Here is a 12,783-nt window from a genome sequence, read left to right on the forward strand (position 1 = left end):
GTGTGTGTGTGTGTGTGTGTGTGTGTGTGTGTGTGTGTGTGTGTGTGTGTGTGTGTGGATGCGCACAGCCTGGTGAAATGAGATGTTCACATCCCAAGGACGTCTCCCACCATAATTTAAACTCACTGGTGCTGGAAGACTTCAAACTGAAAGTGCTGAAGTCATAAACCAGTGCACTTCTGTCTTTACTGTTATTGTCTGTGATCTACTGGTGTAAATCCACAGGCAGGTGGCTGTGACTCAAACAATGCAAATACTACAACAGACATGTTAAGTATGTCCATGCTGTGATTACTGCATATTTGCTCCGGGCTATAAAATTAAGTTAAAGACCCAAAGAGAACACTGCTTTTACTTGTTTCATTGCTCTCGTGTTACAGTTTATCACCGTGATTTACAGGTTGCAGGTTCTTCTCTGACACGGTCGCAAAATGTGAAGGGTTAGAGAAAAAGAAAATGCTCCGGGCTTGACGTTCTGCAGCGCATGATACCTTCAGCTATTTACACCCTGATCTACAGTCTCTCACAGCAGAGACCAGAGTGTTTTTATTTATGAGGGGACAAAGAGACATCTATCAGCACTCAGCTGAAGCCAGTGACAGTGTATAGCATGACTTTGAGGCGGAGAGTGAATTGTATTCCTTCCCCCGGGGCACACAGGGACAAATCCCAGACAAGATGTTGTGGTTTGTGACTCTAAACACACTTATCCAGTGCTTCTCACCACCTTTTTTTCACTCTCACCCCTCGCCAAGGTCACGCCACCCCTCCCTCCTTAGACGCAATGATCTTAAAATAGAGCGTCTATAAGTGAGGATGAGGAATGTAGAAAGCTCAAGGGAAGAATGGGGAAGGGATTTTTTTTTTTTTACTAGAGCAGGAAGAAATGTCCCCTTTCCTCTTTAAGGGCTGTTGAGAGATGTATAGTGCTACAGCATCATGATGAATCCCCTCTGTGGACGATAGGAGAACATTTCTCATATCATTAAGTTTTAGTAATGGTCCCAGTGCCGTGTCCCCTCTGGCAGGGTTGCCTGGCATTCACTCCTCTGGCTAACAGGCCTGCTGGCTACCTACAGACCTCAGGTTCTGCTTCTTGGATCAATGGTTAGTGAAGCTGCTCGATCCAGAATTGATTCTTGACAATTTGATATTCTATGTGAAGCTTTAATTTCCCACAAAGAAATGCAGTCTTTCAATTTTTGTTATTTTAGGAATATATACTTCAATACTCTCAAATAGCAGAATAATTAAGTTTTACTATTTATAAAGAGCAGCTCAAGCACCTGGTTAACCAAAACACACACACACACACACACACACACACACACACACACACACACACACACACACACACACACACACACACACACACACACACACACACACACACACACACACACACACACTATCTATACCTAGTGAGGTCTTTTATTCAGGGTTCTTTGGCAGAAGGGACATAACTCCTGTAAAATCTGTCTTGCGCCGATTCAGTGCAAGACGTAAAATTGGGGGAGCGCCCTTTAAATGTAACCAAAGATCCCTACAGAGAGCACTTTTAAGAAATGGCATTCCTCTTTCTACCTATTTGAGGTTGTCAGATTGAAAAATATTGTGGAGGAAAATAGATTGTGTGAGCTGTTTGCTGTGGCAGAACAGTTCACACAAAGAGAGTTCCATTTTCTTTTGTATTAAATCTCTAGGTCTACTTTGTCTCAAGAGCAGCCAAGATGGACTATTTCATTTGTTTCAATGGTTACATAAGTTTTATTTTTTTGTAATTTAGGAGTTTTGTTGTGCACACTAATGTCTGATATCTGGTTATGAAAAGTTATATTATTGATATGTTTACATTGATGACCCTTTTGCTGGACCTTTCTGTATCAGTTTTGTGACTCTTTTGTTCAATAATGTGCCATGCATACTTCCACCACCGCATGACACAATAATGATAAATATAACTTGAACTTTTTGTTATTTTCCAGAAAACATTGTTGTTTGTTCATCTCTTGTTTTTCAGCCTCCTACTGTTTCATTTCATGCTCAGAATACATTTGAAAACATTTGATTTTCTGTGTCGATGATTTCCATCTCTGATCTTTGAACCTGTGCACAGAGACTACTCTACTATACTCACCCTCCAGGGTGTGAGCACATGTGTTACAGCTGCTCTTATGCACTTTCAATAGCGCGCACACACACACACACACACACACACACACACACACACACACACACACACACACACACACACACACACACACACACACACACACACACACACACACACACACACACACACACACACACATGCCTTCACGCTGGGATATAGGTTTAGCCAACAGGGTCCTTCATAGATCAGCCTCCCCTGACAGCTCTCTTAAATGTCCTTGGCAGCCCCCCAACCCCCAGCTCCCGTCCCCTCTCTGTTCCTGCACCTTTTCCTCTCTGGTCGAGCCTCTGATGGATGCTGCCATATTTCTCTGCCTCTCTCCTCTGGAATGCTCCTGTAACCACTGGGCCCTATAATGCATGACACAATCTGTATATATCCCATTAAGTGTCACTTTGTGAAAGAACCTGTTTCTCCACATGCAGTTCGCCTTGCAGAGTGACATGCAGAGGATAGAGGCTGGAAGCTGACCAGCTCCTTTAAAGTTAAGATAAATGTCTATCAGAACCCAAGTTAGCTGTTTAGCTTTTCTTACAGCTAATGTTTCTATTGTGGTAGCTGTTCAGGAGCACTGAGTTCATATTTGAATTTTTATGCTGATAATTATTTACATGATCTGCTTCTGTAGCTACATTCTTACCAGGTGTCAGTTTTCTTTTTTCCTAAAACAACAACTCATCTCCTGAAACTCGACGTCCTCACAGGACTGTGAAGAATTACATTTGAAAAACTGTTTGTTTTCTCTTCACCCTCCACAGTCCCCAACTAATATTTGTTTTGTTTTTTACATCATGAGGTTTTGTACACACTCTCTGCGTTGCTATCAATCTCATTTTTAATTTAATGTATGAATATGTGATTTATGTTGCTCAGGCAGAAGATATAAATCTATTTTGTGGAGGGGGTGGGGGGTTGGGGGGTAAGAGCGCTGATGCTCCCTTATTGATTGGCTGGCTTAATAGTGTTTGTTCTTTATAGCTGATCTCAGGAAATAAAGCAAATAAATAGTTGAGAATGAGTTCAGTCACTGCGATGATGATGGGAGAGAGACGGAGTGAGGAGGAAAGAACAGGAATAGAAACCAATAGTAAGAGAATGAAACAGCAGCATTTTTTCATAAAATATAAAAGATAAATACTGTTGATTCTTATGCATATTGTCAAATTACAGACACTTAATTCAATTCCTCCACACAGTAAGAATTCATAACTAGAATAACCTTTTCACTTTTGTATCGTTTGAGTCTAACTATAACCAGGGCACACGTCACATTATGTTTTCATCACTTCTAGATGAAGCTGGAGCATTGGGCTATATAATACACTTTGCTTGCAGGTATATTCCTTTGTGTGTTATTGACATCTTGCCACAACGTCATAAGTGACAGGACACGATGTTTCGCTGTAAACCCAGGAGCCACATGGTTAGATGTCAGTCTTGAGTCACATCTTTTTGTCTAATAAATAGTGTCAGGCCATTATTTGCTCTAAGACTGCTTTACAATTCTCAGAGGATTTGTCAAATTGATGTGAAAACCAAACTGTGGTTATTGCCCAGCACCGGGCTCCTTGGGGGAGTGATGGATATAATTTGTCTTGACGTGTCAAGTTGGGGAAATGGAAAGAAATAACTTTAGGTTAAGTATAGTTGACTTTATGTTACGTATTAAAGTGATGACTGGGCATGGATTTAAGATCAGATTTCATATGTTATAAAAAGAAAAGAAAACTCTGAAAAGACCTCAGATCAGTGACTTTTTCCAACTTGGTCCACACTGAGAGGAGGAGAGGACAGCATAAATCCAACCCATTAGACCTGAGGTCTGCTGATGACAGTTCCCGCCCCATGGCCGATGTAAACCAAACTTCCTGTTCGGAGATGAAGAAGCCTGTCAAGCAGCTGCAGCCACCCCGACCCCTGTCACCCACCCCCTGTGATGCTCTGGCATTAATGGCAAATCGATTCTAAATGAGGGACAAGGGAAACGAGGGAGAAACCAAAGGACGCGTCCATCTCCGGTGGAGGGATGTGCAGAGGCGAAGATGCTGGAAGGACGGCTGGTTGAAGAGAGCTACACAAGGTATTTTAAAAGCATGAAAACACTTCCCCTGACAACCCTGTCTTCTCTCTCACTAGCTCTATGCCATCTGCTAAGGATAAATAGCAAGTTCTGGTGTGGACAAGACAGATCGCTAAGTGCTTGCTTTCTAAAAAGACTGCAGATGTAGCCAAGTCACTTGGCTGTAAAACTGACCATGACATAACTTCACAGAATACAGGATGCACATCTTTACTGCACTTCTCCAACAAACCTGCTCTCTCCTCTACAACATTCTTCCTCATATTGTTTTATTAGCTATCTCATTTTTTTTACTTAATCATTTTGTTGTCGTGTTTTTCATCACTGGAGATTTTGCCATTTGACCAAAGTTTCCTAGTCTGCAGGCTTCTCCAAATGGCCTAAATATGAAAATAAAAATGTCTGTATGTATTAATGTATTGATCTCAGCCTGGAAGAAATAACTACATCATCTGCTTAGTTGGCCTGTGTCATCATGAACAACGCGTTACATTACAGACATTAAGTACAAAATACTGCTCAAAACCCCTTAACCTTTTGACGCTTTAATATGGGATATCGGATCCCAGCTATTATGATTATATGGTCATATGAGGTCAACTTATCCCAGTATGAGAATACTGATAATCATTCATTTAAATAGTTGTAAAAAAAAAAAAAAAAAAAAAAAGCTTTAAAACTGTCCTGCCAGCCCCAGTCAAGCACTGTTCCTCCTCCTGTGTTTCTGTCGCTGTCTCCTCAGTGGGATAATCAGCCATTCTCCTGCAAGGTAATTCCTGCTCAGGAGTGCATGTGGCCGACACTGCGGAAATTCATTTTTTGGTTTAATTTCAGGCCTATTGATCGTGGAGCGCTTTACGGCTGCATGACATCCATAATCACAACAATGGTGTGACAGCAGAGATAAATAATGTGGCAAAGGCAGCGAGAGAAGGAGGGATGTAGGGATGAAAGGGAGGCAAATTGAAAAACAAGGAAGAGCCAGGTTCCATCTCTTACTGCGTTCTGTATTAATTACTGAACCCCACCCTATTACACCCTCCCAACCCCAACCCCTTCACCTGATTGATCTCCTCTCAGAGGCCATAGATTAGTTTTCTTCCCAAACTTGTCTGAAATCTGTTTGTTTAAGCACCCATTAAAAGATAGGAGCCAGTGCTCTACAGTAATTACCAAGGATACTGTAATATCTATAATTATTATGATTAGTGGAGCAGAATTAAGTCACTGCTGTAGAAACCACAAGGGGCCAAAGCCACAGCATGATTATGAGGTTTTGCATATACCAATGCTTTGCTTGAGTGCAAGCTGGAGCGATGTTGCTGAAATGAATACAAGTTGATCCAGGCAACGGTGGATGCATACTGAAAAGCAAAAAGTAACAGACCAAACATTTAAATTGTAGGAGCATGAAATGAATTTGTCCTGGTGGAGCATGCTGACCAATATACAACATGCCACTGACTTTTGGGTTTAAAATTAGATACATTATTTGACTTTTTATAAGATATTTGTGGAAATATGCACATATTCCTGGCATGCTATTGAGTCGTTTTCTCCTCAGTAAGCATAAAGGTCTAGCCAGTGTGGTCAGTGTTTGTGTGGGCAGAAACTTTAACAGCCCAGAGAGCTGGTTTAGTCCGGCAGCAGAGGCCACAGTAGGTGGCCACATATATCTGTTTAAGTCTAAACAGATATATGTGCTAAACCAGTTTTACCTGCCCCCAACTCAGAAACAGCTTTAGAGCTACATTATAAATATATCATGTAATGAGATGTGATAAACTGAAGTCCAAAATGTGACCTTTGGTAGTGTACATGCAGTTAAATGATAGTGGTGTCGAGTAATAAGGGTTCCAGTGATGCAGCAGTGCATAAAGCATGCCTCTTCTTGTTGTTGGAGTCAGAGGGGGCTGAAGGCTCCCGCTCATAAAATGTCTCAAGTCAGAAAGGCGATAAGGATGCAGAGTTAATGCGACTTGGCACACAGTTTTATTTGTGCAGAGGAGGAGAAGCCCGCTTCTGGAGAGGCGTAGAGCTGAGTGGATACTGTTGCAGGACGGGAAGCAGTTGGGCGATGGAGGATGCTTAGCTGAGACGGAACAAGTAGGCGGAAAAAAAGAAGAACGGACAATTTTTTATCACTCCCTGATGAGAAGTATTACACAGGACTGAATCGATGTATGATTTAGAGCGTGTCAAAATAACAATATTATATTATTGTCTTTTACAAAAGAAACTCTCAATAAAAAGTCACAAAATCAGCCATTTAAGTTTTTGTTTTATGTTTGATAGTTTCAAATGTAATTCTGTTCAACAAACATACCAGCAGGTAAAAGGTTTGAAAGTCGATGGTTTTACCTGACAGGGAGGGTGCTGTCAATTAGCATTGTTTGACATGTAGCATCTAGTTTTTTTTAAACCAACAGTAGGGATATCTTTGCCTCTGCTGAAGTGATAACTTTTAACTTTTATTTACTTCTTTTTTATTCGTTCATTGCAAGTCCCCAAATTCTATAGAATCCACTTCTAAATCATTACATTACATTACATTACAGTCATTTAGCAGACGCTTTTATCCAAAGCGACTTACAGGAAATCACTGGAATATTACTCTGATTTTGTGAAATTGATTTAAAAAATGTTGCCCAACTCTGATGAAACTGGACATACCAATGCTGCACTTACACATGACAGAGCTCTTATTGGTGTAATGCAACAAAAAGCAGTGAGTAAATGTCAAATTGATTTTCAGCCATGTCGCCAGAAGTCACCGTAAAAAAATATCACTGCTTGTTTTCTTTACCCTGCGCTGGAAGAATTCTCTGCTGCTATACATGCATAAATAATGAGACATGGCTTGGTAACAAAACAGCTTCTTGTTGGCGTTAGGGATGAGCTCCACTGGGAGTGAACGGTACAACAAGGCTCCACACCGCTGATCAGCTTTAGCTATTTGTATGTGAGTCAACACCCAGCCTGCTGTCTTTTTAGGTAGGGCCAGTGACCCAATCATGGACACGACCTGTTAAGAGAAGCAGCCTTTTCTTATCTGCATGCCCTTGGAGTACGCGCCTATTGATATGCCACCTTGACTCTATCTTCATGCCAAGATGCTTCCAATTATGCGAGCCGCTGGAGTGAGGCAGAGCATGGGGTTTCTGTACGATGAAAACCAGTCCATGGGTAATGTGATCCCGTTTCTTTCTCCCCACAGGGATGGTTGCTGCTGCTCATGGAGTGTGTGTGTGTGTGTGTGTGTGTGTGTGTGTGTGTGTGTGTGTGGGGGGGGGGGTAGAAGAGAACAGCCAATTCACAACTCAACACTTCCCAGTTCACCACTTTTCCCACAATCTCATGACCCCATTAGGTAGACTGATCTATTTAATAAACGGTTCATCACCAGGGCCAGAACCAGAACCTGCACCTGTTATATACAGCAGTTCAATACATCATGTGGGGGGAATTTTCGCTGTGACATCAGTTCATGTGTTATCAATCTTTCTTAAGATGGCTCTTTTTTTTTCAGGCAGCCAGTCGGAGTGGATTGCACACTCGGGGAAGCCCCGAGACTGACAGCAGGCTGAAGGGACAAGTTCAGTGTTGGGCAGCCTCTGGGAAAGTGAGAGATGGATGCAGAAAAGGTATTGAGACTGGCTGTTTATTGCCTTGGAAAGCTTCTTCACATACCAGGATGTTTGTGACATACATTTTTCCCTTCTTTCATGTCTATTTGCTTGTCAGGCTTAGTAATAACTCTCAGTAGGCTATCTTATCTCATTTTTCACTGTGTAAAAGAAAAGTCTCAGCATTTATTTAAATCTTTTCTTTAAAGCTTTTAGTGAGAAACTTCTTCTCTAGTCACATTTTTTCTCAATTACAAGTTCTTATTCATATTCAATTTAATCCCCTCACTTCCAGAAGAGGGCAGCACTTCTTTACCAAATGTAATAGTAACCTCCTCCATATGCAGTGTTCTGGCATTTGAAGCTCTCCTGTGTAATTTATTGCGGAGAAGTATGCAGACAGAGGTCATCATCATCAAAGTCGAGAAGATGCTGCTCATTCCCTGCATGCTTCTCATCACTTTAATCTCATCCCTCCCACTTCACAATTTTGAAAAGGAAGCTGTGCAGACTAAACTGTAGTGTGTCATATACACTGTGATTTATGAAAAGTGCACAATGCAATTTACGGCAGACTTCAGTCACTTCCACTTGTACTGCCTGTCGCCCTTCTTCTCTCACTCTCCTCTTCTCTCTCAACTTGCCTGACTTTTTCGTTTCCCCCCTCTCCCTCTTTGCTTTACTCCACCCTATAATCACACCGGTTCATGGCTCTCATTTGGAGGGGTATATATAGCAGTAATTGTCAGGGTGCAGTACAGAGACTGGGCAGGCCATGTGTACTCTCTCACAGGGCTGTTTTGCAATAAATCTCGTAGTGGAGGGGAGAGGATCGGGGTGCTGGGGGGTAAGTACATACACAAGCATGTGCGCACACACAAAGACACATTCACTTCAATGCTCAAGCAATATACAGTAAGAGCAGAGACGTAGATAAACATTTTACAAGCACCTAAGGAAAGGCATTGTGCTAATTTAGAAGTGTCCTCTCATCGACTATTCATTTACTCTCTCAATGGGCCTGACATGGAAAGTGAATGTGTCTCATAATGTGTTTTTTACTCAACAGGATCGGACTATTATGCAAATTAAGTAATTAGTCATAAAAGCATCTCCTTATCCGTAAATATTAACAATCCCAGGTGATGAGTTAGTATGTCAGGTGGTCTGCTTATGATCCATTATCAGCACATGGAAACCCACTCACATACTGTACACATGCAAAATGATTATCAATTAAAAGTGTAAGAAAACACTAATGAGCATTCACCAGTTTCTTGGATTATACAGCAGCAGCTCATCACCACTAACGTGAGGAAAAGCACATCATAATGAAGGCAGCACAAAACCAGACGGATCCAACCAGACAGATTTTCTTTATCAATGCCGCAATGTGACTTTCAGACATTCCTACTAAATAATCTAAAGTTTGATCACAAAATCCATCGCCCTGTCTGCCTTATAAAACATGGAACACTGCTCCCAAAAGAGATGACGGCAAACCTGTTATGCACTCCAGTGTTGTGTGTTTGTGTGTGTCTGTGTGTGAAGGGGTGGGGGGTTTGGTTCCTTGTAGCTTGTATGGACAGGTATGTCATTCAGAAAGCGCACACAGTCTCCATTGTGGAGCTGTCTGTGGTCCCCATCGGGTCAGGGTGGGGTGGCAAAGGGGGCCTCCCAAATAAAAACACGTGCAGCAAACAGGAAGTGGGCCTGTAAGGATAAAACGAGAACGGCGTTGGCGAGTGTTTATGAACGGTTGGTCATATGTCCTCAACTTTTTTTCACCTCAAATTGCTTTCTTTCTCCTATTCTGATTTATCTTGATAAAGTGATTTGGTTTGCTTGGGTGCCACTTTAGTTGGTCCATCTAAAGTGCGCTGGAGATGTAATCAAGTTCTGACTTACAAAATCACATTCTTTTAAAGCATGTCCTTGACACTACAATCTAGTTTCCGCCAGTGAGATGAGATCATTTGGGCTCTTTCCAAGGTAGTGACATGTTTTGACGGAACAAGTGAAACTACACAAAGTGGATTCATCTCCAACCTGCATTATCTCCAGTTAAAAAGTTCAACAGAATAAAAAGATTTCCAGAGCTAATATGGTCTTAGAAGTCCAAACTAGCTCAAAGTATGTGTGAACTTGCATGTGTGTTTATAGGAATAGATATGCTGAAAGTGGATGAAAGGATGCTGAATGTGTGTGAGTACACTCTGTGAACCCAGGTGCTCTGCCTTCAAGTATTCCTTTCCTGTTTGCCCAGCAGCTGTTTCATCTCAGCAAGTGACCACTTCACAGCTTCACTATTTTCTTTCTGGGTGGACGTGTCTGCTGTGATCAAATCAGTCTTTTTGTTAAGAGTAAATTTCCTTTCCAGACATAGCTGATTACTCCACCCACTTTGATATGCTTGGATTTGCTGATTAATTCCTGGACACGTTTGTGTATTTTTGTCTTATATATTTTCTCGGTTCCCATGAGGGGCAGTGTTTGCAAAGGATTAAGTGACATAAAATCTAACAGCTTGAAAGGGTTGTCTTTGGGCAGCTCCATCATTTTAGGGGAAACCTTGTAAAATATAGTTCCAGTATTCCAACCGCCTTTAAGCGTCTAAAAACCAGGAGCCCAGAGTGCTTGAGTAACCAGTTTGGACAGATTAGATCATAACCCACAAGATAACTCACATGTATCAGAGCAGGTGGAAGGAAAATGCTTCATATAATAAAGCACCTTCTTTCTTCTTGATGCAGAGGAAACACACAATTCAAGCCACTTTCAAGCCACAACAAATATTCTGCAGCATCATGTTTTGGCAAAAAGAAGGAGGCAGAAAGCAGAGGACAGCTTAGTATGTGATGAAGTTTTATTGATTCACAGTAATGATGAATGAATGGAATGTGATTGGGTCTTCTGACTCGGCCAGTGTCTATCCACAGTTATCCTCACATTCCCTCCATAGACATGTGGGCAGATTACTTTTTGTAGGAGTGTATACATCACAGCTAAAAGCAACCTAAATCACATCACATGAAATATTATTTGTTTTCTCTTTAGATGAGGTTAAAGTCCCTGAGAGCACAGCTTTCTATGAATATGATTGTAGATAAGCACCGTGTAGCTCACACTCTCAGCTTTAAAGACAAAATAAAAGCATAACTGGCCATGGAAAACAATGTCCCAGTGCTACGCTTATAGCAAGGGTACAATACAGTAATATGATGAGAGTGGTTAATATGAACCAAATTAAGATATACGGAATGGCATATAATTTTAAATAACACACAGAACGGACCGTAATATGTCAATAGAAACTGTACAAGCACAGAAATACAAGCATCTCAACAAACACTCATTTTAGACTTTCAGATCCATCTTCTAACATTAGTGTCTCCAACAGTTTTGAGTAATAGGGCAGACCGTGTTTGTGCATGATTATACAAAGTTATTCTAAACAGTTACCAATTCTTTCTAAGCCTTCTTCACGGGGTCATGAAGGCCCAGTGAGGAGGAAGACAATGTGCTAAAGTAATTTAATCTGCAGTCGTCTTTATGACTTTGTGACTTGTCCTTTCCACAACGTGTCCTGGAAACTGGCCATTACAAAACCATCTTAATAGGTTTAACCACTAAGACACTAAGCCAAACACATCAAACACATTAATGGGGTAAAACAACATGATTAACACAAGTTCCATGTTGTAAAGACAGTGGAGTTGCATCAATTATTCGGTGTGAAGCTAACATGTTAGCAAAGAAAGTGCGGAGGGATGTAGTATATTTTAGCAAGCCCAGCTTTAGTAAAAATAAGGCCACTGTTTACTGGGTTGAAGTGTGAATTTAGGAGTTTATTTTTCTCTCCCAGACAAACATGTTGTTCTCGTTGGGGAGCTGAAAATGTTGGCTTGTGGTCTCTGTATGGCTGCCTACAAAAAGGCAGCTCTAGTAGTAAAAAGCATCTGTCTACATAATTCTTTCTCCAAACTTCGTCCCTTTAATCTCTTTCTGTTTTACTTTCTCAATCTTTCTTTCAATCACCGTCTCCCTCACTAAATCTCTCAGAATATTTCTTGTATTTTTGTAAAAAGATGGAAATCCAGATTCTCGCTTTTTCTGTGATTCCTTAAGTAACAATTCCGTAGTGTTTCTTGATGAAGAACATACTATAGCCCTAACCTTAACCGTAACCTTATGTCTAACCCAAACAGACGTAATTAAAAGGTTTTTATATGTTCTCAAAACCCAGCCCGCCGGCCCGCCACAATACTGTGGTTTCGTCAGGCCGTTTTTTCTTCCCATCAGAGAGGCTGGAAGAAACTGTACAGTTACAGTTGTTTTAATAACTAAAATAAATCAACAATTATTCATGATTCATGGAAACTTCTAATACTATGTTCTGTATGAAATCATTTTCCCTCTCTGGTTAATAATGTCAGAAAAACAACAAAAATATTCAGTACTGTTAATCAAGCGCTAGCTAACAAACTCTTCTCTGAGCATGCTGTGTATGTGTGAAATCCATGAATAAATAAAGTTTCAGCATAAATAGTACATTGTATATGAAACAAACAAAAAAACTTATATTCCCTTTCTGAAATGTAAAACATGATAAAGTGTTTTTAGATAAACACCGTAAGAATTAAATTTGGTGGCTAATTAAAAAAAAAAAAGAGTATTGGGGCAAAACTAGAATACTGATGTGTTAAAGATAAAGTGCTCTGTTCAATAAAATAATTTGACCTGTTCTTACCTAATCTAGATGAGAAGCAAAACATGGTAGCATAACTAAACTTTTATAAAACAATGATTTTTTCTATAATCAAAGAAATTATAAAATACCTGATTAGCTGTGAAAGAAAATGCCTTGTACAACACTGCTACCTGAAACGTAGTGAGGTTAATAT

The sequence above is a fragment of the Anoplopoma fimbria genome, chromosome 6, assembly GCF_027596085.1.
Source record: "Anoplopoma fimbria isolate UVic2021 breed Golden Eagle Sablefish chromosome 6, Afim_UVic_2022, whole genome shotgun sequence".
Lineage (NCBI taxonomy): Eukaryota > Metazoa > Chordata > Actinopteri > Perciformes > Anoplopomatidae > Anoplopoma > Anoplopoma fimbria.